Source organism: Protopterus annectens, chromosome 12.part0 (genome assembly GCF_019279795.1).
Source record: "Protopterus annectens isolate FY-2018-M chromosome 12.part0, PAN1.0, whole genome shotgun sequence".
In the NCBI taxonomy this organism is placed as follows: Eukaryota; Metazoa; Chordata; order Ceratodontiformes; family Protopteridae; genus Protopterus; species Protopterus annectens.
In genome coordinates, this window is record NC_056746.1 from 1,439,694,371 (window position 1) to 1,439,709,084 (window position 14,714).

Consider the following 14,714-nt stretch of genomic DNA (forward strand, 5'->3'; position numbering starts at 1 on the left):
CTGACAGACTGATTCAAGCCAGGCTTGGCTTGAGATGGGCTTTCAATCTTAAGATCCATCTCAATTCAATCGTTTCTAAATAATTCATTGCATCACCTCCTCTAACATTTATATCTATAATTTGTAAAACCCTAAAGGTGAAACTATGATCAGGACACATGACTACATGTTTAGCCAAGGCATTGCATGTGTTCATCTTCCTAATGTCATATATATGGTTGTACATTCTATCTCTCAACCTGCGGGACGTCATGCCTACATAAAATGTGGTGCATGCTGTGCAGGTAGTCAGATAAATGAGGTTAGTACTGTCACAAGTAGCATGAAAACGCGGTTTAAAAATATACCTAAAATGAGGATGATAAAACAATCTTCACCATTTATATATTTACATGTTGCATTTATTACATGGGAAAGTACCATGTCTTAGTGTTAACCTCTCTATACTACCAATAGAAAAAACAGTTTTGTCAACACATAATAATCTCTTTAAGTTTTTACTATTTCTATACCTGAAAGAAGGTATCGTTCCCAGAAATTGGGAACATTTATTATCTGTAAGTAATATTCCCCAATTCTTTCTTATAATGTCAGTAATGAATCTAATATCACTGGTATATCTCGTAGTAAAAAATACCCTATCATGTCTACGATGGGTAGTATAATTAGAGCTTGTACCAAAAGGGTCTAAAAAATCAAGATGTTCCACATCACTGGTCGTAATGGCCGATGCTGAGCTGCCCAAACCACGTAGTATGGATTTTGTATAACCTCTATCACGGAACAATCCTTTCATATAATCTAGCTGTAGCCGTCTATTGTGGGAGCTCATACATAGTTTAGAAATTCTCTTAAACTGGCGCTTGACAATGTTCGGAAAAACCGAACGTGGATGCATGCTATTAAAATGTAGTATAGCATTCCTCCAGCAAGGTTTCCTGTAGAGATTGGTAAAAAGGGAACCTCCTATATCCTTGGAAATTGTTATATCAAGGAAATGCAACTGATGTTGAGATACTTCTATAGTGAACCATAAAAAATCAGTAGTGGATTCTAAGTAGCTGACCATGTCATATAACAGATCTTGACTGCCTTCCCAAACAATCAGAACATCATCAACAAAACGTCTGTAAAGCAAAACATGTTGGAAAAAGGCACTATTTTGGTACAAGCTCTAATTATACTACCCATCATAGACATGATAGGGTATTTTTTACTATGAGATATACCAGTGATATTAGATTCATTACTGACATTATAAGAAAGAATTGGGGAATATTACTTACAGATAATAAATGTTCCCAATTTCTGGGAACGATACCTTCTTTCAGGTATAGAAATAGTAAAAACTTAAAGAGATTATTATGTGTTGACAAAACTGTTTTTTCTATTGGTAGTATAGAGAGGTTAACACTAAGACATGGTACTTTCCCATGTAATAAATGCAACATGTGTAAATATATAAATGGTGAAGATTGTTTTTATCATCCGCATTTTAGGTATATTTTTAAACCGTGTTTTCATGCTACTTGTGACAGTACTAACCTCATTTATCTGACTACCTGCACAGCATGCACCGCATTTTATGTAGGCATGACATCCCGCAGGTTGAGAGATAGAATGTACAACCATATATATGACATTAGGAAGATGAACACATGCAATGCCTTGGCTAAATATGTAGTCATGTGTCCTGATCATAGTTTCACCTTTAGGGTTTTACAAATTATAGATATAAATGTTAGAGGAGGTGATGCAATGAATTATTTAGAAATGATTGAATTAAGATGGATCTTAAGGTTGAAAGCCCATCTCGAGCCTGGCTTGAATCAGTCTGTCAGCATCAAGCCTGTTCTAATGGCACATGAACACTGACCAGTATGAACCAATTTGGTTTTACCGGTCTATGTTTCTATTCACTAGTTCTTAAAATATTCACTATTTTGTTGAATCTATTTGTTTTATATCTTCATGTTACATTGTATAAGTATGAGGCGATTGCCTGTTAATTCATTAATATATTTATATTCTATTTTTATGTCAACATAATAGAGATTGTGCTATTATCTGTTTCAAGCATTGAATTTTTATCCTGTGCTACAAGAGTTAACTTAAACTTGTAACTATCATTTTAATTGTTTAATTGCATTGCTTTGATTGCTAATTATACAATTTGATAGCTTTTGGATTTGTATAAAAAGCCTCAGTTGAAAATTTCTAGTTAAACCTGATGAAGCGTGTTTTTTGGATACACGTGAAAGCTCTTGTTATTCTAGTTTCAATAAATAGATTTTGTTTTTACATCGTGGTGGTTTCTACCTGGTTTGTTTTCTTATTGGACTTCTTGCCTTCTTGTGGAAACCTTTGGATGGTGGCATTCCTCGTTTATATATTCATATGGTGTATATTTCTAAGATTAAGTAAATTCAAGAAGATATTAGTATTGTCACTCTTTGACCTCTCTAGTAATTGCTTTGCACACTGTACTGTATGTTCAACCAGGCCGTTTGACTGTGGGTATTCCAAACTGCTAGTAATATGGATTAAGTCCCACTCTTTTGCAAATTTCTGAAATAATTGACTGGTAAACTGGGTACAGTTGTCAGAAATAACTGCGTGTGGAGTACCATGGACTGAGGAATGATATTTTGACTTAGTAATAACACTATTAAATGTTAAGTTAGGTAGCAAACTGATCTCAAACCAGTTTGAATAAGGGTCTACCAAAACTAAGTAATGCTGATTGTTCCACTCAAATATGTCAGTGGCTACTGTTGACCAAGGTAGTTCAGGAATCTAGCTTAACTGAAGCAGCTCTTTTTGCAAATGCAGTTTAATACTATTGCATACTGAACAAGATGAAAGCACTTTATCAATGTCTTTTGACAGAGAAAGCCAAAATGCTAGTCCTCTCCCCCTTCTTTTGGTAGCTTTGGAATCTGGGTGGCCATGATGCAAAATCTGAATGTATTCATGTTGTAAGGAAATTGGAACAATAACTTTAAGACCTTTAAAAATTATATCATCTTCTATCAACATCTCATCTCTGTAAAGAAAATAAGGTTGCACTTTTGCACACAAGATTGCTTTGATGGCCATCAACATTGATGAAGTGGTTGAGCTTCTGCAAAATTGTATCAGTCTTTGTATGATCTCTTAGCTCATCAAGTCTTATGGTAGAAAAATTACGCTCTTCCATGACATCATAGTCAAAATTCTCTGCATCAAACTATTCTGTGGTATTTGTGGGTGATCTGAATAAGGTATCAGCGAGATAAAAAAGTTTGCCTTTTTAATACACCATTTTGAAGTTGTATTTTTGTAATCTGAGCATCATTCTTTGTAGTCTTGCTGGAGGTTTATGCATAGGCTTCTTTAAAATAGAGACTAGAGATTGATGATCGGTCTCGATCTGGATAGCTCGGCCATAAATATAATCACAGAACTTTGAACATGTGAACACAATTGCCAAAAGTTCCTTCTAAATTTGAGCATACTGCATTTCAATTTGAGTAAGAGTTCTAGATGCATAGAAAACAGGTCTGCCCTCTTGAGGAATAATTGCATCAAGACCAAACTTTGAATTATCACAAGAAAGAATTACTGGTTTGTGGACATCATAGTATCTCAATGTAGATGGATTGGCAATTTGCTCTTTGAGGTTATCAAATGCTCTCTGGTGCTGTTCCAACCATGACCAGGAAACATTTTGCTTGGCAGCTCTCTTAAAAGCACTGATAACTCACTGAAGTCAGATGTAAATTTGCCCAAATAGTTAACCATACCAAAGAAACACTGCAAGGCTTGGACATTGCCTGGAGCTGGCATCTCAAGAATGGCTGCTTGTTTGATAGGGTTTGGTCATAAGCATGTACTGGTAAATAAATGACCTACATAAGTAACTTCTGGTAGCCTGAATTTACATTTCAGAGGATTGAGCTTCAAGTTCACTTCACACACTCTGTCCAGAACTTTCCTGGGGTTTCTGTCATGGTCTGCTTCTCCATTACCTCCAACTAGTAAATCATCCACTATTATAGCACACGGATAACCCAAAAACATTTTCTCTATTGCATGCTGAAAGACTTCACTGGCTGAATTTATTCCAAAAGGCATTCTGAGAAATCTGTATCTACCAAATGGAGTACTGAATGTAATCAGTAGTGAAGATTTGTGATCAAGCATTACTTATCAAAATGAACGCTTTGCATCCAGGAGAGAAAAAACAGTGGCACTTGGGATGAGGGCAGCAACCTCCTCAACTGTACACATAGAATGATGAGATCTCTTTAATGCTTTATTCAAGTCTCTTGGGTCAATGCATATTCTGATTTCATCTGAGCTTTTCTTATGAGCAACTACCATGGAAGACACCCACTCAGTTGATTCTGTGACTGGATAAATCACATCTCGCTACACCATCTTATCTATCTGGACCTTGACTTTGTCCTGCATAGCTATCAGAACTCTCCTCACTAGTCTGACCACTGGACTGACCTCTGGGTCTACTTTCATGGAGTACACAACTGGATGCTTGCCTAGCTTGTTGTTGAAAACATCAGCATTTGTTTGTTTGTCTTTTCAGCTTTTCCCGGTTAGGGGTCGCCACAGCGGAACTCCGGTCCGATAATTATTGGCAGTCGATTTTTTTATGGTGCCGAGTTGCCAGCCCGACGCCCAACCTTCAGCAAAGGCACGCCCATTCATGCATGTCTTTCAGAGGCCACTCGGCCGTGGGGAGGACATGCAGACTCCACACAGAAGGCACTCCAGCCATGAATCGAACAGGAGAACCTCTTGCTGTGAGGCAACAATGCTACCGCTGTACCACCGTGGCTGTTGAAAACATCAGCGTACTCTGGGAAAATAGAATCGGTGAAGCTGGCACTAGGACATGTGCTTACATAATGTACTTCTTTGGTAAAAGAAAGCAGTTTCATTCTTAAACTGTCTCTAAGCCCTAATCATACCTATCAACCTGGAAACATCAAAAATCTGGACAAAGGGCCATGAAAAATAGGTACAAATCTGTATGCTGATTAACATAAAATTTGCATGTGTAATTATGTAACCCCACCCACTCGAATGGAATTGTGGGATATCAACTTTCAAACACAAACTGAAGAGCAGACAACCAGAATATGCCCCCAGAGACCCATACCCTGTAGTAAATGGTAATCATTTTCTTTTAAATGTGTAGCAATGATGTTCACAAGGAAGGGAGAAGATGATGAACCTTAAGATTTTGTTTTCGGTGACTTGCAGTATGTGGGTTTTATAGTAAAAGTAGGGCAATATTCTAATCTTAGCAAAAGAATATTATAGTTTGCTAGCACCTCCAAAAGTCATTCTTCATGGCCTACTGATCAGTGGCATAGCTACAGTTTGTGCCGTCCGGGGCTGTCTTTGCCACCCTTCCCCACCTCACAAAATCATGTTCGAATAGCGCCTCCCCATTTTCAGCCCTCCCCCTGCAGCCATTCCAGTGTCCCATTACTTGGCTATTTCACCCTATTTACTATAAACACAGTAATGTCCATACTGATTTACTTCTACAATGATTTGGATTTCATTTAAAAGTTTTATTTTACATTTTACAGCACAGACACTAATAGACATTTGCTAAACAAAGCAATGCAGTCTCATAATTAAAATAGACTTAGCATTAAAATGTTTCTGCTCTTGAAACTTACATTAATTGAAACAGCATTGAAAACCACATTCAAAGAAAATACTTCTGGCCAGTGGCAGATAATGACAAAACTGCCCAATTCAGAAAATTTCTCTCATAAAACTCTACACAAACTTCTACAGTCCACCAGTGTCAGTAAATATGCACAATCTCTGCAGAAGTAAAAGTCATCTAACTAATTCCACATTAAAGAGATCTGTAACTAATGAAGAGGTTGCTGCTAGCAAATAACTTGATATTTCACTGTTTCATCTACAAATAAAGTGCCTGCTGCCCTTGAGGAATATTACATTAAAAAAGATAAGCTAGTAATATTGCAATAGGGAAAGGATGGCAAACTGATAACAGGTTCATAGATACTAGTTACCGCCGCCAAAGAGGACATTCTCAGGATTGCAGCATCCACTCCATTTAAAAGTACAGCACAGTACAGTATCAGCAATGCATCTACATAGTGGGAGTAGAACCCACAGCCTTCTGCATCAAAAGCAAGTATTCAACCTGTTATGCTATTAACAATGCAAGCAGACTCAGCATCATAAGCAGCACTAAACTTCTCTACCCATGAAACTCTCAGCTCCTTGTAAAATCCACCCCGCACTCGACTGTTTCTCTCAACTTTGCAGCACAAGAAGTCCGGAAAAAGCCAAAATTTATTGGGGGGACAAAAGTCTAAAAAACAGGGGCACATTTTAAACATTGCATGTATAATCTTGAAAAGTTGCTAGAAATTAAAGTGTTGTGTTACCACCATGCATTTCACTGCCAAAGTCTTGAGCACAGGACCCTGCGCACTACAGTCAGAGCAACATACCACTATACCAAATCAGCTGTTTTCTGAAAGATATGAAGAATGAAACTTAAATTACTATCATTAAGTGAATTCACGTCTCACCCTAGCTCTCAACTTCTTAGCACAAAACACCCGGACAGCTATTAATGGGGGAATACAACCCCCACACATATTCAGTGAATTCAGTTCCATATCTCTCAACCTCTTAGCACAAAAAAACCTGGACAAAGCCAATAATGGAGGAATACAGCCCTAAAATAGAGACATATTTCAAATATTGATCTTATAAACTTAGAACATTGCTAAAATAAAAGGGTTTGTGTTACTATATATTTTCTGAAGAATATTAAGTCTGAAATTCAAATGCCTTTCATTATTTAGTGAATTCAATCCTTCACTGATTTGCCATAAAAATCAAGGAAACCACAGATTTTATGAGGAACAGAACAAACATATGAGACAGAAATCTTGATGGTTTTCAGAACTGGTGGTGGGGTAGGGAATTCAGGTTCTTGCTACCTGTACTCATGGTTCAGGGTTTGAGCCTGAGTAACTCCAGCTACCAGGTATGTTTATGTGGGGAATTTTACACATACACACACACACACACCATTTAGTCCTCCACTTGCTTTTATTTCCTGGTTTCCAAGGACAATCATCTGACCAGAGCTAAAGATGCTTGCCCTATCAAGCCTCTGTTGTCTGGATACAGAGAAAGAAAATCAGGTTTACACTAGCAGAGTAAATATTCTAAATTTGAGATAACAATTGTTGTGTTTACTGACACCTTCTTGCACCAATCTGCACTCCACCTATACAAAAGAAACAAGGCCGCAGTCTCCTGCTAGTCAACAAACTCAGAAGTGTTACTGTGTTTGAGAATTTAGGCAAATATTTGTCAAGCTGCCAATGAGTTCTGCTTGTGTACATAGAAGAAACTATTGGTCTTCATAAAAGGAGGCAGTTTGGCAGGCAATTCATTAAGGTAGTAGGCAGCCAGCAAGCTATGGCCTTTGTCCAATAAGTACTTTAACATTTGCATTTTCTTTTCCTTAGGACAGCAGCAAACACATTTCTTACAATAGAAAACTGGAAAGTATTAAAATAATGAAACTGCATGCAGTTAACTAATGCACACAAACTTAAGACACCATTTCCTGGCATTAACCTGTTTATGTCTGTATCTTCTGTGGCAGGAATATGACTTCTAGATTTGTAGTTTATGGGTACACTCTTAAAAAGAATTGTTTGCATTGCAGTAAGCAAGAGGAAAGGATGTTTCTCTTTAGTACAAACATAGACAAATACATTCAGTTACAGAGTTCCTATAGACAGTAAAATATTGCATTCCTGGGTCTGAAAAGCTTTCATCTTTCACTTTTCTGCTTAGTAAAATAAGGTGTTAAAATCACATCAGTCAGTTTGTCAAACACAGTGCAAATCGTTGCCCATGGCATTTTTGCAAGATTATAAGTTAAGTACTGCTGTGCTTTTGAGAATTTGGCAACGTTATATTCATTCTTTAGTAAGGAGTATTGTTATGCTTTTGAGAATTTGCAGTATCTATTTCCTAGCAATAAAGCAATGCACTACACAAAAGTGGCAAAGGGGCAACACATTTCGTTGAGTCCCTGCAAAGCATAAATTCCAAAATGTAAATGAGACCTCCTCATAGAACACTACAAAATATGTGGTTCTGTACATTATCAGTATACATAATTATTTACCATTTTTTGCCTTTTTTCATTCTAACATACCTGTTTTATCTTCTTTAGGACTATGTGGAAGCCAGAAGCTATCGGAATATGCAGTAGGAACAAGGCAAAGCAATACTACACAGAATGTCAGTCTAGCTGCAGGATACACAACACACACGCACATGGCTTCATTTCTTTATCCTGCTTCTTGCCCTGCTGCTTGCACATCCCTGCTTGCAAATAAATATGTAATGCTTGTACTATGTAAAGTGGCTGGCAGGCTAACAGCACTGATGTCATCATGCACATGATGACGTCAGGTCAAAAGGCCGAAAATTTCAAAAACAGAGCCAGGAACTTCGGAAATTAAGGGGTACCACTTGGGAATCGTGGCACCCCATTATTTGGACCTCAAAACTGGTAAAAGAGGAGAAATGCGGTATGGTTGAGAGGTATGGACCTAATAATGACTGCACAGGTCTTCTGACTGCATAGAATTTCAACCTGTAACTGTTCCCAGCTGAATAACATGAAAGCACTACTGAGTCTTCAGTTTGAATCTCTTCACCTCCATAATTAACCAGTTTCACACAATTAGCGAAACATAGTTGTTCATTACCTCTTACCCTAGCAAATGTTTCTGCTGACATAGCATTACACTTTCAACCAGTGTCTATCTTGAGCTCTTTGGGTTTACCATTGATCAAAACAGTGCAAAACAATTCATTCTTTACCAACAAATCTACTGCATTAACTCTTTGACCGACCACTGATACATCATCTACATAGAAAGTAGTGTTGCAGCTTTCTACATGATCAACTTGCTTTTTTGAGTGACCTTTTTTAATAACTGAATGAGGCTTACTTGACTTACAAAACTTTTGAAGGTGGTTCCATTTTTTACACTTGTGGCATTGCTGACCAAATGCTAATCACGTCTCTCTTTTAGACTCATGATTGGCACCATAATTATAACTGTTAACAATAAAACTTGACTTGGGTTTTGCTGACTTGCCCTTATACTGCACTGAGTATGTCCATTTTGCTGAGCTAGTTTTAGAACTTGCTGGAACGTTACAGGTCCTCCCTTGAAAACCTTCATGGGCTGCAGCTGCTATGTGCTTAGGCCTGTTTCTGCTATCCATGTGCTGCATGCCATCTGCGCTTGCTCTAGAGGCTACTGAACTCATGCACTTATCACTTGCAAGCATATTTGTGTGCCTTTCTGTAAGCTCATGGATTTGACAAATCTCTATAGCTCTGCTCAATGTTAAATCATTGTCATGAAGCAAAATCTTTCTCACTGCAGCATTATTAACACCACACAAAAGCCTGTCCTTTATCAGCTCTTCTTTCAAATCACTGTAAGCTGTAAAAGTTTTACTGGCTTTTGGTCTCTTGTATAAAACAGATGCCTATCTAATTTAACATTTCTCTGGGGGTTACATATTTCTCTAAATTTACATTTCTAGCACTTAGGGTTGTCTATTGATTTTGTTGGTACAACAGTATGGCAGTTTACCCCTCTCCTGCATATAATCTGGTGCATACACAAATGAATGCTTGCTTTTAATAGCTTCTGACCCCACTAGGTTAAGCAAAATAAATGCTCTCATATGTGCATCTTTGTCAGAAAAAGCTGCTTGAATGAAAATGTCATATTCCTGCTCAAATACTCTTCACTTCTCTGCAATATTATGATCAAACATAAGTGGACTTGGTCTGTAAAATGCCTCTGCCATATCAACACATATTAGTAAAGGTGCTTGAAATTATGTACAAACATACACACACATATATATGCCAGAAATGTATTCCAAAACTTGTAACTATGACCAAATGCGCAACAGACTCTGAAACAACTGCACTTTGCTAAATAAGTCTCCATAGCACAAGAGCACTTTGAAAGCACTGTACTTTGTAAAACCACCCTTTATCAGTGTAAGAAACACTTTGAAATAACTGTACTTTGTGAATGAACTGTACACAGCACAAGAAACTCAGAGTAAGAAACACTTTGAAATTACTGTACTTTGCAAATGAACTGTATACAGCACAAGAAACTTTTCAAAATGGCTGTACTTTGCAAAATTGCTCTGTACAGTGTAAGAAACACTTTGAAATGGCGGCACTCTGCGAATAAATGTATGCAGCACAAGAAACTTCGAAATGGCTGTACTTTGACTGCAATTTGCAAAATAACTGCACTTTGCACACAGTAAACCCTTTAAATAATTGCACTGTAATAAAGCACACACACTGTAAACACTTTGCACACTCTGAGATTCTTTGAACAGCTCTAGTTATGCTTTGAATGGCTTTGGTCAATGCGAAATAGTAGCTCATGCTAAAACACAGTGGTTTATTAAAAAACATGCAATTGCCTTGCTTTTCTAAGCTTATTTTCCCTTTTATTGTACTTGTTATGCCCATGTGACCTCTTCTCATGCTCATTATACTTTTCTTGTACCCGTTTAACTTTAAACATGCTCGTTATGCAAATTGGAGGTAACTCTGAACCTCATATAGGTATTTCTGATCATTTTATCAAATATCGTGGTTTCAAACACTTTGTTTAATTAACCATGCATTTTGTGTCTTTTGTTTGATTAATAATACATTTTGTGCTACTCGTTTGATTAATAATATGTTTTGTGCTTTATGAATGCTTTGTATTATTTTCTTTGCAAAATAAATCATTTGTATGAGTTTTGGTTACTTGAAGTTCATTTCTGTCCTTTTTTAATCGTTTAAGAACTGTATCACCCAACCTGCTCAATGTAACATCACCATCAACTTTGCACCTCATGGCTTGAAGAAGTTGCACTCTTAATCCCAGTTCTAACACCATGTCGCTCGTCTGTAGGATTAAACAGACGAACAGTTGTGGGTTCGGTTCAAGCAGCTTTATTATATACAAACACATCAGGATTAAGGCTTAGTAACTTAAACTTAAATAAAGTTATAAACTGACTGCTGCACTCCTACATATTACCATTCTGGCTGTTCTCTCAAAATGGCAGTGCTGCCTGCATGTGCTCACTATTTGCATGTATGTGCCTACACTTGGAAATGCTTCTTAAAGTTACAACACATGCTCTGTTCTACAATAATATTTTCAGTTTATCTCAACTGGGTACACATTTTGGGATATACTAAAGGAAGATGACTGCCAGTACATGTATTAAAATATAATCAATATATGTAAACCTGCAGAGCTTGGAGTATCATGGTTACACGGCAACAATGGGAAAAAAGAAAAGCTTGTTAAGTGCTTTTCTAGAGCAAGACCTCCTCATAACAGCACTAAGGTGTATATGTGTAAGAACCCCCACCCAGAGCTCGCAGTGCTGGATTATACATATATATATATATATATATATATATATATATATATATATATATATATATATATATATAAAATGAGAAAAACTGGCATCATACCATAGATAACTTGAGGAGACCCTTGCATGGGATAAAGCATTTCTTCTGTCCATTAGTAGGGGCAGTCCTGAGGAAAAGTTACCATTTCCCATCCATGGATCCAAGTTATTCTTGAATATCGACAGGGATTATCTTTGTTTTACATGGATGGGAAATCTCTTCCAGAGCAGCTTAATCCTGTGCAAGATATACCTATGCCTCCAAACCATTCTGTTGATGTTGCAGAAGAGGGTTAGATCCCTAGACTGAGTATTGTTTATGCCATTTGACTTGCTGATGTGCAGTAAATCCATCAATATTGGGTTAGAGGATGTCTTGTATGTCAGACATAGGTCACTTGTTTATAGGTTCATAGGAGGTTACTAGGCTACTGGCCTTAGAGCCTTTATAAGCCTAGCCATGTACCCTGTTAGCAGTCTGTAGGATACAGAGTATAGTGACAGGGCTTTGAGTCGGTCCATGTAGGCCAAGTTGTTTAGGCCTTGTATCCTTTTAGTAAGGTATCTTTGTGGGCATTCCAGTTGTTGCATGTGTCTGCACAGATACATGCTAAGTGTGGGCACTATTTTCAATGACTGACCTAATGAGGGCTGAGTAAAGGGAGACAATGACATTGCTAGATCTAGAAACAATCCCTTTGTTTATAAGCTATGCAGTATAGAAGGACTTCTATACAACAACAAACACATGTTATCATTCCCCTCCCAATAGAATTTATAAGCATATGCCAAAGGCATGCTGCTTTTGATTTGACAGTGCTTACAAAGTGTTTTTCTGGCTTTCAAAGCCAGTACAGCACTTTGTTCTTTTGTTCTGAAAGCTCCATGCACTACAAAAAGTTATGGTTGGGTGTCTGGTCATAGCACTTTATTGTCCTCTCATCATGGATGCCAAGATTAATTTCTTGACCTTTGTTCTCATGATGAATTTCATCCATGTCTTTAATACATAATAATCTGGCAATTACTGGAGACCAGGTAATATTCCCATAAGGTAGGCATTTCTCTCATGGCATGACTATCTTGTATAAAGGTAGGTTAAGGTATGCAGTACTTAGTAGTTTTGCACTAAGATCCTTTAGTCTGTGATACAGCATTTGTCTGTGTATTGTTCTCTATGCAGTTGCACTGTAGGAGGGGCAGTGAAAATAAAGCATTTTTATTGTTGAACCTAGTCAGAGGTACTCTTGTAATACAGATGGAATAATGTATGGCTCAATGTGCCTCGGTCTCCTTGTTTGTACAGGAGAATAAAAGAATTTAAAATTCACATTTAGCATGTTTAGGTGTTGCAATACTAAACAAGTGAATAAGTACATCCCACGGTCAATAGGTTTTGCTAAACATTCTTCTGCTGATCCGTTTCCAATGTAATGTGTATTTCTTCTCCTATTGGTAATTCTGTCATAGAGGGTAAGGATATGAAAATTAAATTCTGAAACAATGAAACTTTATATATGTGAAAATGGCAAGTGTTTCCTTACTTGATTATAAATGCAAAATCCTAGCCTTTTTTGGAGGTTTTTACTTAGCAAATTATTTAACTGATTGTTTTATTCCCCGGTTGGTCATAGTGTTGCTGATTTCTATTGTTAGAAATTGTTTTATGCACTTGTCAGTTCTATTTGAAGGTAACGTCACTGAGGCACTTGGAACTGTAGTTACCTTAAAGAGAATTTTAGGATGCATTTTGCTGCTGCTCTTACTTTCTGAATTATTCAGCTCTTGGATTTACAAGTTGTTTTTCTGACACATTGTGTTCTGCTGTAACTACACTGCATTTTAGGCCGTTATGGTAATGAAATAAGACAAGCCTCAGGTGATGGATCTCATTACCCAAAGGGTAGACAAATGCCATACATAAACTGCAAAATCATATGTTTACAAAAGTGAACTCAAATATGCTTTTACTCTTTGTGCACAGAATAAAGAATATTCATAAACAAATACAGCAGGCTGTGATAAAGACAAACTCAGTTTGAGGTTCAGAATGCATGTTAGTGAACTGTGCTCCCATTTCTACACCTTCTTTACCGAATCCATAGCTAAGCTAACCAAAACATTCCCAAATAAGAATCCACCTAACTCCCACCACACAACACCCAACAACCCTAATAACAATCCCCTAAATTTCCATCTCAAACCTGTATCCACCATTTTTATAAAAAAGCTTTTATCCAAATTAAAGCCTTGCTCAAATGCTCCAGACAACATACCCTCCTCCTTCCTCAAATGTGCAGCTGAAGGTATTGCTCTCCCAATCAGTATCTTGATTAATAGATCCTTAAATGAATCATATGTGCCCAAACTCTGGCGTTCAGCCTACATTCTTCCTCTACACAAAGGAGGCAAAAACACCTCTATTTCTAACTTTCGCCCCATTGCCCTCCTCTCACCAATATCTAAAATCCTAGAAAAATGTGTCCACCACCAACTTATGCCTTACCTAATTCAGAATCACCTTCTAACTCTAACCCAGCACGGCTTCCGTCCTGTCCACAGTACCATAACTGCCCTACTATCCTTCCTAGAAACTGTCAATCTAGCTCGAGACTCTGGACTCTTTGTATCCACAGTACTGCTAGATCTTTCTAAAGCCTTCAACACCATCTCCCATACACACCTTCTCCTTCCTCTTGCCAACTTTAATCTCTCCCCTAATACTCTATCCTGGTTCTCCAGCTACCTATCTGACAGATCTCAAGCTGTCAAATGGAAGAACTCCTCCTCTTCCTTCTTGCCTACACTCACTGGCATTCCTCAAGGATCCATCCTCGGACCCATGCTTTTCAACATCTTTATAAATAACCTTCACACCATCATCCCTGACACTTCAGTCATCCAATACGCTGATAACTTTACCTTGGTCTGTGCCGCCCCCAACATTCCTGAACTACTGACTAAAACTCAAATAGCATTCTCCACTACAGAGAACTGGATGCACCAAAACCACCTTTCCCTCAACTCCAATAAATCTAAAATAATAATTTTTCTCCCCTCCAAGGCTTCCTCCTTTGACAAAAACACTTTCAATGTCCTAAGCCAATCAAACACTGCTATAGAAGTAGTCCCTCTGCAAAACTCCTTGG